This window comes from Rhinolophus ferrumequinum, chromosome 3 (genome assembly GCF_004115265.2).
Source record: "Rhinolophus ferrumequinum isolate MPI-CBG mRhiFer1 chromosome 3, mRhiFer1_v1.p, whole genome shotgun sequence".
In the NCBI taxonomy this organism is placed as follows: Eukaryota; Metazoa; Chordata; class Mammalia; order Chiroptera; family Rhinolophidae; genus Rhinolophus; species Rhinolophus ferrumequinum.
The window spans coordinates 101484327-101500427 of record NC_046286.1 but is presented as its reverse complement, the minus strand read 5'-3'; the positions used below and the strand labels follow the sequence as shown (position 1 = coordinate 101500427).

The 16101-nt window shown below is 41.7% G+C and overlaps 1 pseudogene; it reads left to right on the top strand.

Moving 5' to 3' along the window:
* The first annotated feature begins 14980 nt into the window (after positions 1 to 14980).
* Positions 14981 to 15469, top strand: LOC117020542 (peptidyl-prolyl cis-trans isomerase A-like; annotated as a pseudogene).
* Positions 15470 to 16101: the final 632 nt, after the last annotated feature.

Below are 16101 nucleotides of genomic sequence, written 5' to 3'. Positions count from 1 at the left end.
GCAAGACTTTTGGAGGCCAAGGTTGAATTTGATCACTATAGTGGGAATCGGGACCACGAAAGATCTGGGGTACGTTGGTAGCTTTTGACTCCACTGGAGAAATTACAAGAAGAAAATAAAATTACGGCTTTACAATATCAAGTTGAACCATTGCCAGAGAATTTGAGAGCTCCCAATAATGGTCCTAATGAGAGAGAAAAAACAGATTTGGAAATAAAGCTAACCAATTCTTGGTCAGCCTGGCGCTCTAGCAGATGCAGATGGGTGAGTACGCTAGACTGTGGCCACCTCGCAGGAGCTGAGGGTCCATCAGCAGCTTTTTGCAGGAGGACAGTGCATTAGGGTTCTCCAGAGAAACAGAACCACTAGGAAATAATCATACAGAAGAGAAAATTTTGGCTTACATGATTATGGAGGCTGAGAAGTCCCACAGTCTGCTGTCTGCAAGCTGGAGACCCAAGAAAGCCAGTGGTGTCATTCAGTCTGAGTTTAAACGCCTGAGAACCAGGGGAGCTGAGGGGGTAACTCCCAGTACAAGAGCAGGAGAAGACAGATGTCCCCGCTCAACAGGCAGGCAGGGCAGGAGGACAGCAAGCAGAGCACAGCCCTCCCTTCCTCTGCCTTCTGCTCTGTTCAGGCCCTTAAGTGGATTGGATGCGGACCCACATTGGGGAGGCCAGTCTCTGTTACTGAGACCACTGATCCAAATGCTAACCTCATCCAGAAACACCCTCACAGACACACGCAGAAATACCGTTAATCTGGGCACCCCAGGGCCTACTCAAATTGACACATAAAAGTAACCATTGCAGAGGGGTAATCCTGTGAGTTAGGTAGAGGCTGGTGTCCTGAGCTTCTCCTAAGCCCAATGCTGATATTTTAAACAAACACAGAATTTATCTTTATTTCCCTCACACCAGCCTCGGTGAATAGGACAATGTGTAGGAAACACCACCCAGACCTGCCACCAAGAATAAAACTCTCTTCCCTTTTTGTAGATCTTAGCATGAGATCGTGATTAACAAGGATTCTGAAACTGGGACCCCGCGTGACCCTCACAGAGTTCTGGAATCAAAAGCGACTTGGCAAAGTCATCTTTTCCAAAACAGTCTGATTCTACTTGATGGCATCAGACAAATGGGTCTTAGGCTCAAGTTTATGTTTAAATATCTCTGGCAACAATTTATTCAAGGCCAGAAGATATGGAGAAAAAGATGCACTAGTTCACAACCTCTCCAGCTACTTTAATTTTCAGGTTTGTGTCATATCAATGTTCCCTCTGTTAAAAAAAAGAAACAAGCCCAAAGCCCCAAATCAGCAAAGCAAGACTTAATTGCAGTTTCAGCCTCTCCCAGGAATGTGACTGTTAACCAATCAATCTGGAATTACCTGATCAGCACTAGTGACGTTGTCTGCCTGCTAACACCCCGCCCCCACCCCCACCCTCCCAATCCACTCTGGTAGAAACTTTCTTTTTTTGCTCCCTTCTGCCTATAAAAGCCTTCCATTTTATATATACAGCTCCTTGGAGTTCCTATTTCCTAGATGGGAGGCTGCCCAATTCATGAATCGTAAATAAGGCCAGTTAGATCTTCAAATGTACTCAGTTCAATTTTGTTGTTTAACACCTCACTCAGGGTTTTCCCTGGCAGGCCTAGAAGATAACAAACCTTGAGCCATAAATGCTTTTCCTCAAGCATAGAGCGCACAAGGACACCGTCCTTATCAGGACTGATCCTGGCAAAATTGAGGCCTGCCCCTCCAGGTCGTCTTGTCCCTGGGCTTCTCTCTTCCCTCCCCATGCTCCCGGCTAATCCAGGGCCCTTTGATGCCAAGCAATCTCTCCTCTGGCCCCTCATCAAAAGACAAGTGCTTTGTAACCCAGAATCTTCGGACTTTGTTAAGGAGCGATGTGTGGGGGCAGAACACATTAATCCTGGAAACCAGTCTGGCTGTGTTATGGGAAATAGTGGTCTCCATACTTAGCAATTGTGTGCCCCAAGTCTCCTAAAAAGCAGTGACTCAACACCAGGCCCAGGCTAAGATTCCCAAGTCAATCAGTGGTTCTAGTCTACAACTCTCTTCCCAGATCCAGATATCACCATGTAGACATCCCGAGGGTTTCTTATAGACAGTATTTCTCATTGATATTTTACTGCTGACGACTAAAATATCCATTATCTTTAGATCTTGATAGGAAAACTTCTGATAAAGCCCATATCCGTATCTTGCTTGCACATTTGCTAAACCATCTCTCATGGGCACCAAAAGTAAAGCCTAGCCCCTGAGTCCGTGGAGCTCACATCCTAGAGAGGCCACAGTTTGAACAACAAACTATGGTCCTGTAACTAGAACTATATTGTGTGTGTGCTGTCACTCTAACCACTCCACTAACCAGTGTCCAAATTGTGCAGGACCTCCTCTATTCAGTAACTATTGGCTATCGAACAATAATGCCAGCTTTATACTAGGCATCAGGGAGATGGGCTTTGTTGTCACAGGGGGATAAAGGATATAACCAGGGAATGACAGCTCCGTGTGGAAACAGGAAGTGCCTGGGCTCACAAAGTCAGAGCTGGGTTCTGCTGGCTGAGTGGGGACAAGTTTTGTTGGGTTGCTGACACTTAGCTACAATTCTAGGAATAAGCAGGATTTGCCAGGTGGACAAAGGAGAAAGTGTTTCTATGCAGAGACAGCAGCAGGGATGGGGAGCGGGACCCGGTCTGGTTGAGGTGGGGTTCAGGAGCTGAAAAGGCAGGGAGAGCAGCCAGGGGTGTGTGGCCTCAATGCTGTGGAAAGACAGTTGGGAGAGACCCCACGGGCAGCAGGAGGCACATAGCAGCCAAGTGCTGGAGGCCGTGAGAAGATAGATGAGAGAGGGAGATTTAGGGAGGAAAAATAAATGACGACTGATTAGCTATGGGGCCAAAGGTCAAACAAGGAATTTAAGAAAAGTATAGCAATGAGAATTATCCCATAACAATCTAACAGAAAACAAACAAACTAGAAACTAAACCCAAATGCTGAGCAGCCTGGAGACTTTTCATATAGGAGCAAATACCCAAGGGCAGCTCTACCAGTCCTGAGGTCATCGGTATCTTAGAGCACATACAATGATTTTTGTACACAAAATAACTAGAAATCATAAAAAGAACTCTTCTGGAAGCAAGTAAAAAATAAGATGTTTTAGAAAGTTTCATCCAAAATGGTTAAAAGAGAGAGAAAAATTGAGAATAGGGGTAATTTCTACTTTTCTTCTTCATTTCCCCAATTTCCTGTAAGGCATGTATTTTAAAAAATATTTTTAGACATATTTGATGCATATAAAAACACATATGTGATACATGAGTTACCAATAAAGATTTCCTTCCTTAATCCATTCCTGGTCCATCCCCATCACACCAAAGGTAACAACTATTCCACATTTTGTCTCATTTCCTTGCTTTTAATGTTTATCACAACATACACACACATATACACACACAACATACACACACACACATATGCATCTCTAAATTTTTTAATCTCTCTTTTGTATTTCATTATTTTTCTGCTCTTATCTTTATCTCTGTTTTTCTTATTTTGGGTTTATTTGGTGTTTTTTGTTTTGTTTTTGTTTTTCTACTTCTCTATTCCAAATAGCCAGAAGTGGAAGTCTTCATGTGTATCATTTATTTATGCTCAGAAACATATAAAACACTTAAAAGATTCGTTTTTTAATTCAATATTTCTACCATTTGCAAAATGTATCTTTCCACTGTAATTTATCACTTGGAGTTTTAAATTCCTGAAGCACTATTTTTCAGGTTTTACACTTTGAAGCTTATATGTAATTGTATTTATACATAATTCTGAGTCTTTCTTGACTATATTTGATCCAGTAATTGTAGCAACTAGCAAAATGTACTTTCCTAATCAAGATAAAATACAATTTAATTACTAATCAAACCAGTTAGTAGCCAAGGAAAGATCTTACAAGCTCCTATTCTATGAAAGCAAATAAACTATAGTAACTTAATAATTGTTTATCTGAAAAGAAACACATGGGTATACTTGAGGTTTCTTTGATGATTAAAGAGTCAAGCTCTTTTGACATGTTAGAAAACAATGTTAATTCAGTTGACCCAATAATCCTTACAAATGGGAAAGCAGTTGGATTAAATGGAATATTTTCATCATTCAAACCAGATGATGATGATAATCTGGTAATAATTACTTGAAAACAGGACTTAGCATAGCATACCTTTTTTTTTTTTTTGACATACTTTTAAGAAACAAAAATTCTAATATTTAGGATGGAAAGGAAGTACCACTTGCATATGTTGCAACCTAACCACGTCAATGAGATTAAGCAGGAGGACAGGAAGTTTCTCTCTAACATCAGAAACTATTAAAAAGCGAGCAATAGCCAACAAAGTTTTAAATGGTTTATTTTGATTAATTAAACTAATAAATTTTCTGACAGCTGATTCTGGGGTTAAATCCACTGTAAAATAAACTCCCTTAAATATCTGATGGATTGCAGGGCTAGTCTGTGGCTCTGAGAGTAAGCTGTCATCAGAACAGAATCAGATGGAACAGCTACCAGGGCAAAGGGAAAGAAATGCACAGGGAGAAACATAAATTCTGCTTGCCCTACAGATCTTTGGCGAACTCCAGACTCTGTGGCACCTTCAGGGGATCAATCTAAATTAAGACAACCTACCTTTGGTGATCATGCCATCCAAGGTTTGAGCCTTTGCTCTTCTTGGAGAAGAATATTATCACAAAACATCTGGAAGGACATTCCTGGTCATTTCCTATTTATTCAGGTCCTGGGAAACCTAGAAGAAATACAGCAAGGCCAGTGCTTAAAATCATCAGAACCTACGAGACATGTATGTTGGGGGTTCCAGCAAGACGAAGAGTGGCTAAACGGGATTTGCCGTGAATAATTTTAAGAGCTCCTGGTTCTAGAACTGCTATGCTCAATGTTGTCTGTAGGTCTTATGAAAAGTCTCTGCCAATCATAACGCACAAGAAAAAATAGTGTTAAGTTCCACTGGGTAAAAGCAAAATAGACATTCACTGTAGTGTCTATTTGACCAATACTTAATATCTTCTATATGCAAATTCTGTACTGGGCATAAAGATTCAACATGGAGCAAGGATATGTTACTTCTGGATCATGGAATTCATGTAGACGGAGAGAAAACATTAAACAAGGAGTTACAGTGCCAGGTTAAAGTAATAACTAGGACACACTCATCCAACTCAATGACTGACAGAGACAGTAGGGTGCTTAACAAACATCAGCCCAGAAGGAGAAGAAAGTGTCACAGGAAAGGCCTGACTTCGTCTGGGAGCCAAGGAGAACTTCTGCTGAGATCTGCAGGATGAACGCAAAGTGACCACAGTCAAACGTGTGGGAATAAACTCTATCTGTTACTTCAAACTGCTTGGACATGTGTGGAGAAAACTCACCTGGACGCTGTGATGTATTTACTGGACGCATTTTATTTTAATTGTGGTAAAATACCCATAATACTTACCATCTTAACCATTTGTAAGTTTGGCGGCATTAAGTACATTCACACTGTTGTGTAGTTAGCACCACCATCCATCTCCAGACAGTTTTCATCTTCCCAAACTGAAACTCTGTCCCCATTAGACACTAACTCCCCATGTCCCCATTCCCCAATTCCTGGCAACCACCATTAACTTTCTGTCTCTATGAATTTGACTACTCTACATACCTCATATAAGTGGAATCACACAGTGTTTGTCTTCCTGTGACTGGCTTATTTCACTCACATAATGTCCTCAAGGTTCATCCATGTTGCCACAAACATCAGAATTTCCTTCCTTTTTAAGGCTCAATAATATTCCACTGCATGTGTATTCCACATTTTGTTTATTCATTCATCAATCAGTGGACACTTGTATTGCTGCCATTTTTGGCTGTTGCGGGTGATGGGGCTATGAACATGGGTGTACAAATATCTATCTCTTCAAGACTCTGCCTTCAATTCTCTTAGATACGTACCCATAAGTGGAATTGCTGGGTCATACGCTACTTCTATTTTTAAGTTTTTGAGGACCCACCGTACTGTTTTCCACAGTGCACCAGAAGTGCAGAAGGGTTCCAGTTTCTCGATGTATGACTGAGGCCTTTCCACCTAATACCCCACCAGCCTTGTACAGAATCACTGATCAAGAAACACACTCCACAAAAGACAGAGACCTTTATTTTAAAAAAAATAGATCATAATTTTTCTTCAGTTTCCTATGCATACCCAGGGAAGCCACAGACACCTTTTACAATTTTATTTTACAGTATTTTTATTTTATTTTATTTTATTTTATTTTATTTTACAGTATTTTATTTTACAGTATTTTACAGTATTTGTTTTTACAATGATCCCTGTGTAAATATGTGTTTTACAATGATCCTTGTGCAAAAACCATTTGGACTCAGCACCAACAATCATACATAACTAAGGTGTTGTCTGCCCCTGGTCTGGGAGGCTGCTCCCACCTGAGAAGGATTCCCCATGGCGCCATGGCCCATGTCCTCTGGCTGGGATCCTTAACCAGGTGACAGTCCCAATGCTCCCCCCACTCCCACAAGCTCTCTGCTAAGGGCCCTTATCAACATGAGTTAGTACAAAATGCACAAAAATGTTTTCTCACAGCTGACACCTGAGGTCACTTGTTTCTTTTAGACGTGGTAGGTTGGGAGGCAAGGAAAGGGTCCAGGCCTGGGTCTTCAAAGGAAACCAGCTCTTAAGGATTTCAGGGGACTCCTCCAAAGCCAAGCCTGCTGTTTTTAATTTTCCTAAGTAGGAAATGACCTCTCAAAGTCTGACACTGACACATCATTATCTCAGCTGAAACACATCTTAAAATAATGGTTTCTCTGTTCTTGGGACAAAAGAGCGCTGTTCCCTGGGAAGTGAAGCAGGGGTAGTAATTAACTTAATGGGAAAACAAAGGGAAACTCACAAGAACAGATTCCTCCTCCCTTCCTTTAAATTTGGCTCTGGGGACTCGGCCAATTTCAGCTGGGGGAAGAGATTCTTTCTGAGACATCCCAGAGAAGGAGGGATCGATAAAGGCCAAGTGTCCCTAATGAAATAGAGCCCCGTCAAACCAATTAAACTGGGTTCTTTTTTTTAACATTTTTATTAAAATATAGCTAACATACGTTATATTAGTTTCAGTTGTACACAACAGTTATTCAATATTTATATACCTAAAGAAGTGATCACCGTAAGTCCAGCAACCATGTGACACTGTACCACGCTATCACAATATTACTGACTATATTCCCCATGTTGTACATTACATCCCCACGACTTGTCTTATAACTGGAAATTTGAATCTTGCATTCACATTTCCCCTTCCCTTTTTAATTTTTCATTTATAGTTGACATTCAACATTATTTTACATTAATTTCAGGCATACAGTACAGTGGCTAGACATCCACACAATCGAAGACGTGATGCCCCTGACTAGTCTAGCACCCACCTGGCACTAACGCAGCCATCGCTATACTATTGAGTATATTCCCCATGCTTCACTTCACATCCCCGGGACCACTCTGCAACCACCAACTTGTACTTCTTAATGCCTTCACCTTTTTCACCCTGCCCCCCAAGCCTCCTCCCGTCTATCACCCCAATAAATCCAGTACCCATCTGACACCATACATAGTTATTACAACATCACTGACCACATTCCCCATGCTATACCCTACACCCCCGTGACTACTCTGCAACAACCAGTCTGTAGTTCCCAATCCCTTCCCCTTTTCCATCCATTCCCAACCTACCTCCCTTCTGGCCACTATTAAAATGTTCTCTGTATGTACGAGTTTGTTTCTGTTCCATCTGTTTGTCTATCTTGTTCTCTAGACTCCACACATAAGCAAAATCACACTGCATCTGTCTTTCACTGTCTACGGTACTTCATTCAGCACATACTCGCCATGTCCTCCCAGGCAACCGCAGAAGGCAAGAACCCATTCCCTTCCATGGCCGAGCAATATTCCGTTGTATATATGTACCACCTCCTCCTTGTCCATTCTTCCATTGATGGACACCCAGGCTGCCTCCACATCTGGGCCACTGTAAACAATGCTGTAATGAACATAGGGATGCACATGTCCCCTCGAAGTAGTGTTTTGGATTCTTCGGATAAATACCCTGAAATGGGATTACTGGGTCCTTCTTTGTCATTTGTTATAGCATTTGTTTTAAAGTCTATGTTATCTGGTATAAGTATTACTACCACAGCTTCCTTTTTTTTTTTATTTCCATTTTTATGAAATATCTTTTTCCCATCCTTTTACTTGCAGTCTATGTATGTTTTTTGATCTAAAGTCTCTTGTAGGCAGCCTATGTAAAGGTCTTGTTTTCTTATCCATTCAGCCACCCTATCTTTTGATTGGAACGTTTAATCATTTCCATTGAAAATAATTATTGATAGATATGTAGTTATTGACATTTTATTCTTCATATATTTGATTTCTTTCTTTTTTTTTTTTTTGTCTTAAATAAGTCCCTCTAACATTCCTTATAATACTGGTTTGGTGGTGAGGAACTCCTTTAGCTTTTTCTTGACTGGGAAGCTCTTTATCTGTCCTTGGATTCTAAGTGATAGCTTTGCTGGGTAGAGTAATCTTGGTTGTAGGTCCTTGCTTTTCATCACATTGAATATTTTGTGCCAATCCCTTCTGGCGTGCAAACTTTCTGTTGAGAAATTAGCTGATTGTCTTATGGAAGCTCCCGTGTAGGTAACCAAATTTTTTTCTATTACTTTTTTTAAGATTCTTTCTTTGTCTTTAACCTTTGGAATTCTAATTATGATGTGTCTTGGGTGGGCTTGGTTGGGTTCATCTTATTTGGGACTCTCTGCACTTCCCGGGCTTGTATGTCTATTTCCTTCATCAGGTTAGGGAAGTTTTCAGTCATTCTTTTTTAAAAAAGGTTCTAATCCCTTGCTTTCTCTCTTCTCCTTCTGGTGCCCCTGTAATGTGAATGTTGTTATGCTTGGTGTTGTCCTAGAGGTCTCTTAAACTCTCCTCATTTGGGATTCTTTTTTCCTTTTGCTGTCCTGATGAAGTGTTTTTTTCCTGCCTTATCTTCTAAATTGCTGATTCGATCTTCTGCTTCATCTAATCTACTCTTTGTTCCCTCTAAGGTATTCTTCATTTCAGTTATTGTAGTCTTTATTTCTGACTGTTTTTTTTTGTTTGTTTTCTATCTCCATTTTCATGTTTCCTTTCTCTTTGTTAAGTTCTCCCTGAGATCATTAGGCATTATTATAACCTGTGTTTGGGACTCTGTGTCTGGTAGATTGCTTGTCTCCATTTTGTTTAGTTCTTTTTCTGGAGCTTCATCATGTTCTTTTATTTGGGACATGTTTCTTTGTCTCTCCATTTTGGCTGCCTCCCTGTGTTTGTTTCTATGTAGGGCTGCTATGCCTCCCAGTCTTAGTAGAGTGGCTTTATGTAGTAGTTGCCCTGTGGGACCCAGTGGTGCAGTCTCCCTGGTCACTTGTGTGGGTTGTATGTGCCGTCCTATTGTAGTTGAGACTTGATTGCTGTTTGCACATCAATGGGAGTGACTGACCCTCAGGCTGATTGGTTGTGAGGACTGGCTGCAACCACAGTGGAGGAGCTGTTGTGCAGGAGCTGACCCTACAGAGCAGGATTCACTTTAGCAGAGCTCTGATGCCAGCCCAGTCTGCCCTTTGAGTGTGTTGTCCTTGGAGGTGGCTGGGTAATGCTCTGGCCCAATCTGAAGCTAGCCACTGGGACTGCCAGTCCCGGGACCTCCAGGGATGGGACTTGCTGTAGGCCAAGTTCAGCTGCAGTCTGTGCCCTGCCCAGGGCCACCTGGCATGAGCCACAAAACAATCCAGAGATGGTTGTTGCTGGTGCTGTGCTTGGAGGTGCCTTGAGAGGCCAAGCCACAATCCAAGGCCAGCTGTCACTAATGCCAGGCTCAGGGCTTCTCAGCCAGAGGTACGGGGCACACTGAAGCCAGGTGCTTCTTGTCTGGGTTTTATGATCCTTTGAGAGATTTTAGGAAAGTTTGCAGCATGAGCCAAGGCAGGCTGTTTATATGAAAAAGCCACTTGAAGGGGATTTGGTGTGCCTGCTTTGGCGTGGTGTCAGGGAATTACTAGGGCGGGGCAGACAAAAGGTGATAGCTAGTTTGATGGAGACTCAGATATGGCAACTGCCTGTGTCTGCACACTTGGAGTTGAGAGGTCTCAACAAACAAAGAATGGCTTCTGCCAGCTCCTCCATCCAGGACAAAGCTGCCCTTCCACCCCACACCCTGAAGCCAGACAATTCAGCTTTGCCCCATATGTCCCTGGCACCTTTGAGCTGCTGCCCCAGCACTGGAGCTCAGAATGAGTAAGTCCATGTGCTGTCTCGTTAAGAGGAGCACCTGGGACTGCAGCTGCCCTGGGTCTCACTCAGCCACAATCTCGGCTGGTTTACACAGCCAGAACTTATGGGGACTCTTCTCCCCAGCACTGAAACCCTGGGCTGGGACCCTTTGCTCCTGGGACGGGGGAACCTCCACAGCTGAAATATCCCTCCCAATTTTTAATGGTCACACATGGGTGTAAAACCAGCCCGTTTCGCGTCTCCGCCCTTCCTACCGGTCTCAAGGTGGCTTCTTCTGTAGGTCACTGGTTGTAGAGGTTTGGTTCCTCTAGACTTCAGGCGAGTCTCAATGATGGCTGTTCTGTGGTTTAGCTGTAACTGATGTGGCCCTGAGCAGAGGTGAGCACAGCATTTACCTATCTATCCGCCATCTTACCAGAAATCTAAAAAGGGCTCTTAAAAGGAACAAGCTAGCAAATCACTGTGCTGTGGTGAGTAAGAGAGTAGAAGATAAAGAGGTGAGACCATGTCAGAGAGAGTTAGGAAGGCCTGAGAGGGAAACCTGAGTTGTCTTTACTGCTGTACTTTGTCTACAACCACAGTCATTTCCTGAAGCAGTAGAGAGGATTAGTTAAAGCAGAGATAGTGTGGAGGTTAGAGAGACTTTTCCATTAACTAGCTATGTGATGTATATTGTAAGACTTTCGTTATATTCATCAAATTATTCTTCAAAATGTGTTACAAATTAATTCCACCAACATACTACCAGAGAGTACCACTTTTCCATATCCTCATTGCCACACACAGTTCTCTCTCTCTCTCTCTCTCTCTCCCTCTCTCTCTCTCTCTCTCTCTCACACACACACACACACACACACACACACACACCAGTGCACACATGCATACCACTCTCACACAAGGTTTTGCAAAGTTGATCAAAAAAAGTTGATCAAAAGAGACTATCTTATGGTTATTTTTTTCTGCATTTCTTTGAGTATAATGAGGTTGAACTTGTTTTCATGTTTCTTGGCAATTTTCTTTTTATTATGAAGTAATTATTTTTGTCCTTAGCCTGTATTCCTTGATATCCTACTTTTCCTTATTAATAAATAAAAGCCTTTTTTATATATTAAGGGTAATAACCCTTTGACTGGCATGTAATCCTCAAATTGTTTCTTGGAGTTGGTCATTGGCCTTTTAGTTTTTTATTTGATACTTTACAAATATAGAATTTAAAAAAAAATTAAGTGGGCAAATCTATGTTTTTTTTATAGTTTGTTATTGATATTATGTTTAGAAGATCTTGCCCAAACCCACATTACATAACTATTGACCTATATCATCTTCTAGTATTTCAAATAGTTTTATTTTCCACTTTTAAATAATTCAACCAGAATGTATTTGATGTAAACCGGAGGGTGTTGGTGGCATTCTGCCCTTCTAGGAAGTATTCAGAGGTATCTCTATGCTCAAGGAATGACTTTGGTATGATTAAATTCAAAGGTCTTCGGTCTTGATCAAATATCTCTGGATATCACCAAAATAATGCATCCTCATGTGTCTCTGTCCCCATGGCCTCGCTTCCCTCTTCCCATGCTCCCAGCTTCCTCAATTCCATTCCCAAGTTCTCCTCTGCTTTCTGTGGGACTCAGGCAATGCCTGAAGCCCAGGGTAAAACAAATGGAAGCTAAATATCAAATATTACCCTTCGACATATGCACGTTGCATCTCCTGTGTCTGATTTTCTCGTCTTTCATCTTTTTACTCATCATTTTCATCTTTGCCACTTTTTCATCTTTGCCAGAAGATGAATTAGAAGGTTCATCTTCTAATTCACCAGTTTTGTTTTCTGTAATACATAGTCAATCTACTCTTTGTTGCCTCTGCTTTTCCAGATCTTTTTTTACTAACAGTAATATATCTATTAATAAATGTTTTCCTTTTTCATGGCTTCATTGTCTTCTAGAAACTTGGAGAGAACATGAAATAGACATTTTCTTAAGTTTTTTCTATTTTAGTCAGGGGAACTCTTTTAAAAGGAAACATTATCCATGTTATTGCAAGTTTGTCCCTTTGCCTTGAGCTCCTAAATCTTTTTAATGTTTGATTATGTTTGCTCATTCCTTGTTCACAAATGAAATCTACATTATTCCCCCCTCCAGAATTAATAGATAAGATAGTTTCCTGCAGAGTGTTTCTTGCTATCACATAGAAAGGCCACCACTATAGACACACAGAGAGAGAGTCTGTGGGTCACTCTTCCAAGTTTTTGGACTTGCCACCATCTCTGGCCAGACTTTGCTCTTTTGCTCACAATGAGATGGAAATGTCCTGCCAACGAGAGTCTGACATTGGTCAAAGGACTTCACCTACTTGTTTTCTCCTGATTCAATGTGATTCCCAAATAATTTCTTAACACCATTTGCATTGCTTTCAGCCTTCTGCTTAGGGATTGGAAAGTTATAAGACTGAGCAGGTGTGGGGCCCTGAGCTGTTGTTCCCATTGGAGGCAGACAAACAGAATAGGGTGCCCACTTCCTAGAGTTGACATTTGGAAATTTGGGGAGGATTCCACTCCAGCATTGAAAGTTAAGAAGGCAAAAGCTTGATAAATTCACTCACAGTCTCCCTGGGGTTTAGTGTCAATAAATCTTATTGAACAAGAACAGAGCCTTAACGGAAGACAACACTCTCTCCCTAAATAGATTGGGGAAGGGGTGTTGCAACCAGAAACCAGAAAGGTCCCTCAGAAAAGAACATCAAATAAAAGAAGTTACATGTATTATTAATCCTTCCTCAATAGCTAAAAAAGAATTATATGCCCATTCGGTAACCGTGGTATAAATGTATTCATATTCTCTACTTGAAAAAAAGGCAAATTATTACTCAATTAGTTAACCGAAATTAGCCCCAGTGTGGGGGGGATCCATTCAAATCTTTGTGTCCCATCAGCCTGGGTGACTTTATTTCCTTCTGAAATTACTTCAGTCATTTACTTGTTGTTAGTCTATATCCCCCAACCAGAATTTAAGTTCTATACGAACAAGAGATCTTGCCCATCTTCTTCTCTAACTGGATCTCTAGTACCTAACCCTGTGTCTGGCACACAACAGATGGTCGATTAATGACTGCTAAATGAATTAATGGTGGATGTTTGGATTGATGGATTGATCAACAGATGGAAGCAGGTATGAGATATCTTGCGGCATAGTATCCCTTGATTTTGGCCTTTATTTACCCAATATAAAATAAAAGTATGGGGGTGGAAGGAGGGCGAGTCTGGTTGTGCAGACTGACAATGATGCTTAATCCTGTAATGATTCAACAATACCAAGGCAAGAGCATTTTTCACTGGCCCCATCAGGACCGCCATTTATTAGTCTCAGATGGGTCATCAATTCATTCACTGTATGTCCTTGATGTTGACTTTTTGTCATTAGCAAGGGTGCCATTTTCCTTTAACACATCATTAGTGTCTCCACATCCTTCTATGCAGGGGCTCTCACAGAGGCACTGGCAGAAAATATGCTATTTTAACTAAATTAACAAGGATTTCTGTACCAAAAGTTGGAATTACCCAGCCCTTTCCCACAGATAGGGGTGGTCTACTATTGCACAACTGTCCTTTAGAACAAAGCCTGCCTAGTATAAGACTTCACATGAGACTTTGAGGCGGTGGGGGGTAGTCTCATGCATCCTCAAAGTCCGTCTTTCTCGTCCCAAGAAAGCAGCTTTTGGTTTGGGGCCTGGAACACTAGTGGTCTGGTCCAGGCACATTGAGTTGTGTCTCCAGCTTTGAACAATAGCCACATGTGAGGGAGAGCTGGTCCACGGGGACCAGACTAGAAAAGGAAAAATCTTATAGAACCTCCAAATTCCACATGACAGTGGGTTTTAAGTTGTATTTCCCAGATCCTCAGACAACATTTCTCCATGCCTTCGATTTGGGTAGTAGATTCTTCACCTTGTTTTTCCCCCTCCGACACCAGCCACAGAGCTGTCCACAGTGGCAGGACAAAGTGGGGAGAGCCTGTGCCTGTACGAATGTCAGCGTTTTTCACACTAGTTTGGGATTTCCAGTGCCATTTGAAAGTTTGATCATAAATACTGTTAGGGGTGTAATAGATGAGGTAGGAAGAAACTGTCTCACAATTTCCAATTTCTCAGTATGAATTAAGAAGTTGTATCATTTTGAGATACCATTTTGTTTTTTGTTTTTTCATCTTTCAAGAGGATAAACAATTCTGTGACTATTTCTGCCCAAGGCACAACTTCATGGCTTTTTGGGCATTGGGCCCTTGGCAGTAGCTACATGTTTGCATTTCGAGTCATATTTGGGGCAACACCCATGGGCTTCCTCACCCCCCTCTGTCTGCCAGCCCTCCACCCCACACAGGTCATCTCTGTCCACATGGGTCAAACAAGTCTGCATTCTCTATCCCTAACCTCTAGTCTTCAACTTGCATTGAACACCTGAAAGATTTGACTTTGGTTTCTAGATCCCTGTAATCCTGGATGGCCAACGTATTTTAATTTTAAATGACCAAACCATAGGCCTTCCAGACGCCACCACCCTGGAGCCGCCCGCACCAGCCATGGTCAATGCCACCGTGTTATTTGACACTGCTGTAGACAGCGAGCCCTTGGGCCATGTCTCCTTCGAGCTGCTTGCAGACAAAGTTCCAAAGACAGCAGAAAATGTCCATGCTCTGAGCACTGAGGAGAAAGGATTTGGTTATAAAGGTTTCTGCTTTCACAGACTCATTCTGGGATTTAGGTGCCAGGGTGGTGATTCCACATACCATACCAGCACAGGAGACAAATCTATCTATGGGGAGAAGTTTGATGATGAGAATTTCATCCTGAAGCATAGGGGTCCTGGCAACAAAGTCCATGGCAAATGCTGGGCCCAACACAAACGGTTCCCAGTTTTTCATCTGCACTGCCAAGACTGAGTGGTTGGATGGCAAGCATGTGGTCTTCGGCGAGATGAAAGAGGGCTTATGGCAGCCATGAAATGTTTTGGGTCCAGGAATGGCAAGACGAGCAAGAAGATCCCCACTGCTGACTGTGGACAACTCTAATGAATGTGATGTTTTATCTTAACCACCAGATCATTCCTTCTGCAGTGGGGAGAGCACCCCTCACCCCCATCTCCTCAGATCTCCTCATAATCTTTGTGCTTTCGCTGCACTTCACTGGGTTCCGTATTTTCCCTGTCCCCCGCCAAGTTTAGCTGGGCTGCAGAGTTAAGTCTGTGATTATGAAATAATAGCTAAGTGACACACACAAAAAAGTAAAATACATGATCAAAACATAAACATTGTACACTTTAAACATGCTTTAGTCCCTCTCTGCGTCTGTTTCTTATCTCTGACTGTTAACTTTGCTGTTAATCTAACCTTGAGTAGAGAACTCACATTAGTTGTGTTGAACAATTAACAGAACATCTTGTAAACTATATTAGAAACTCATGTGTGCTTTTTCCTTGGCACAATTCCTATTATTTGTTCCTTTTGAGCATTATCATGGACTTTTTATAGTCTCAACGTATTCCAATTGACTCTAATTGCTGTTTTAACGATGCTGAAATCATCTTAGCTTGGCTATTGTGAACCCTCCATTTTTAGGCCTTTTGGTCGTTTTAACACTATCTTTTTTTTTTTTTTTGATGCTTTTTTAACACTATCTTTGACATCTCTGGCAGTCCTTGCTC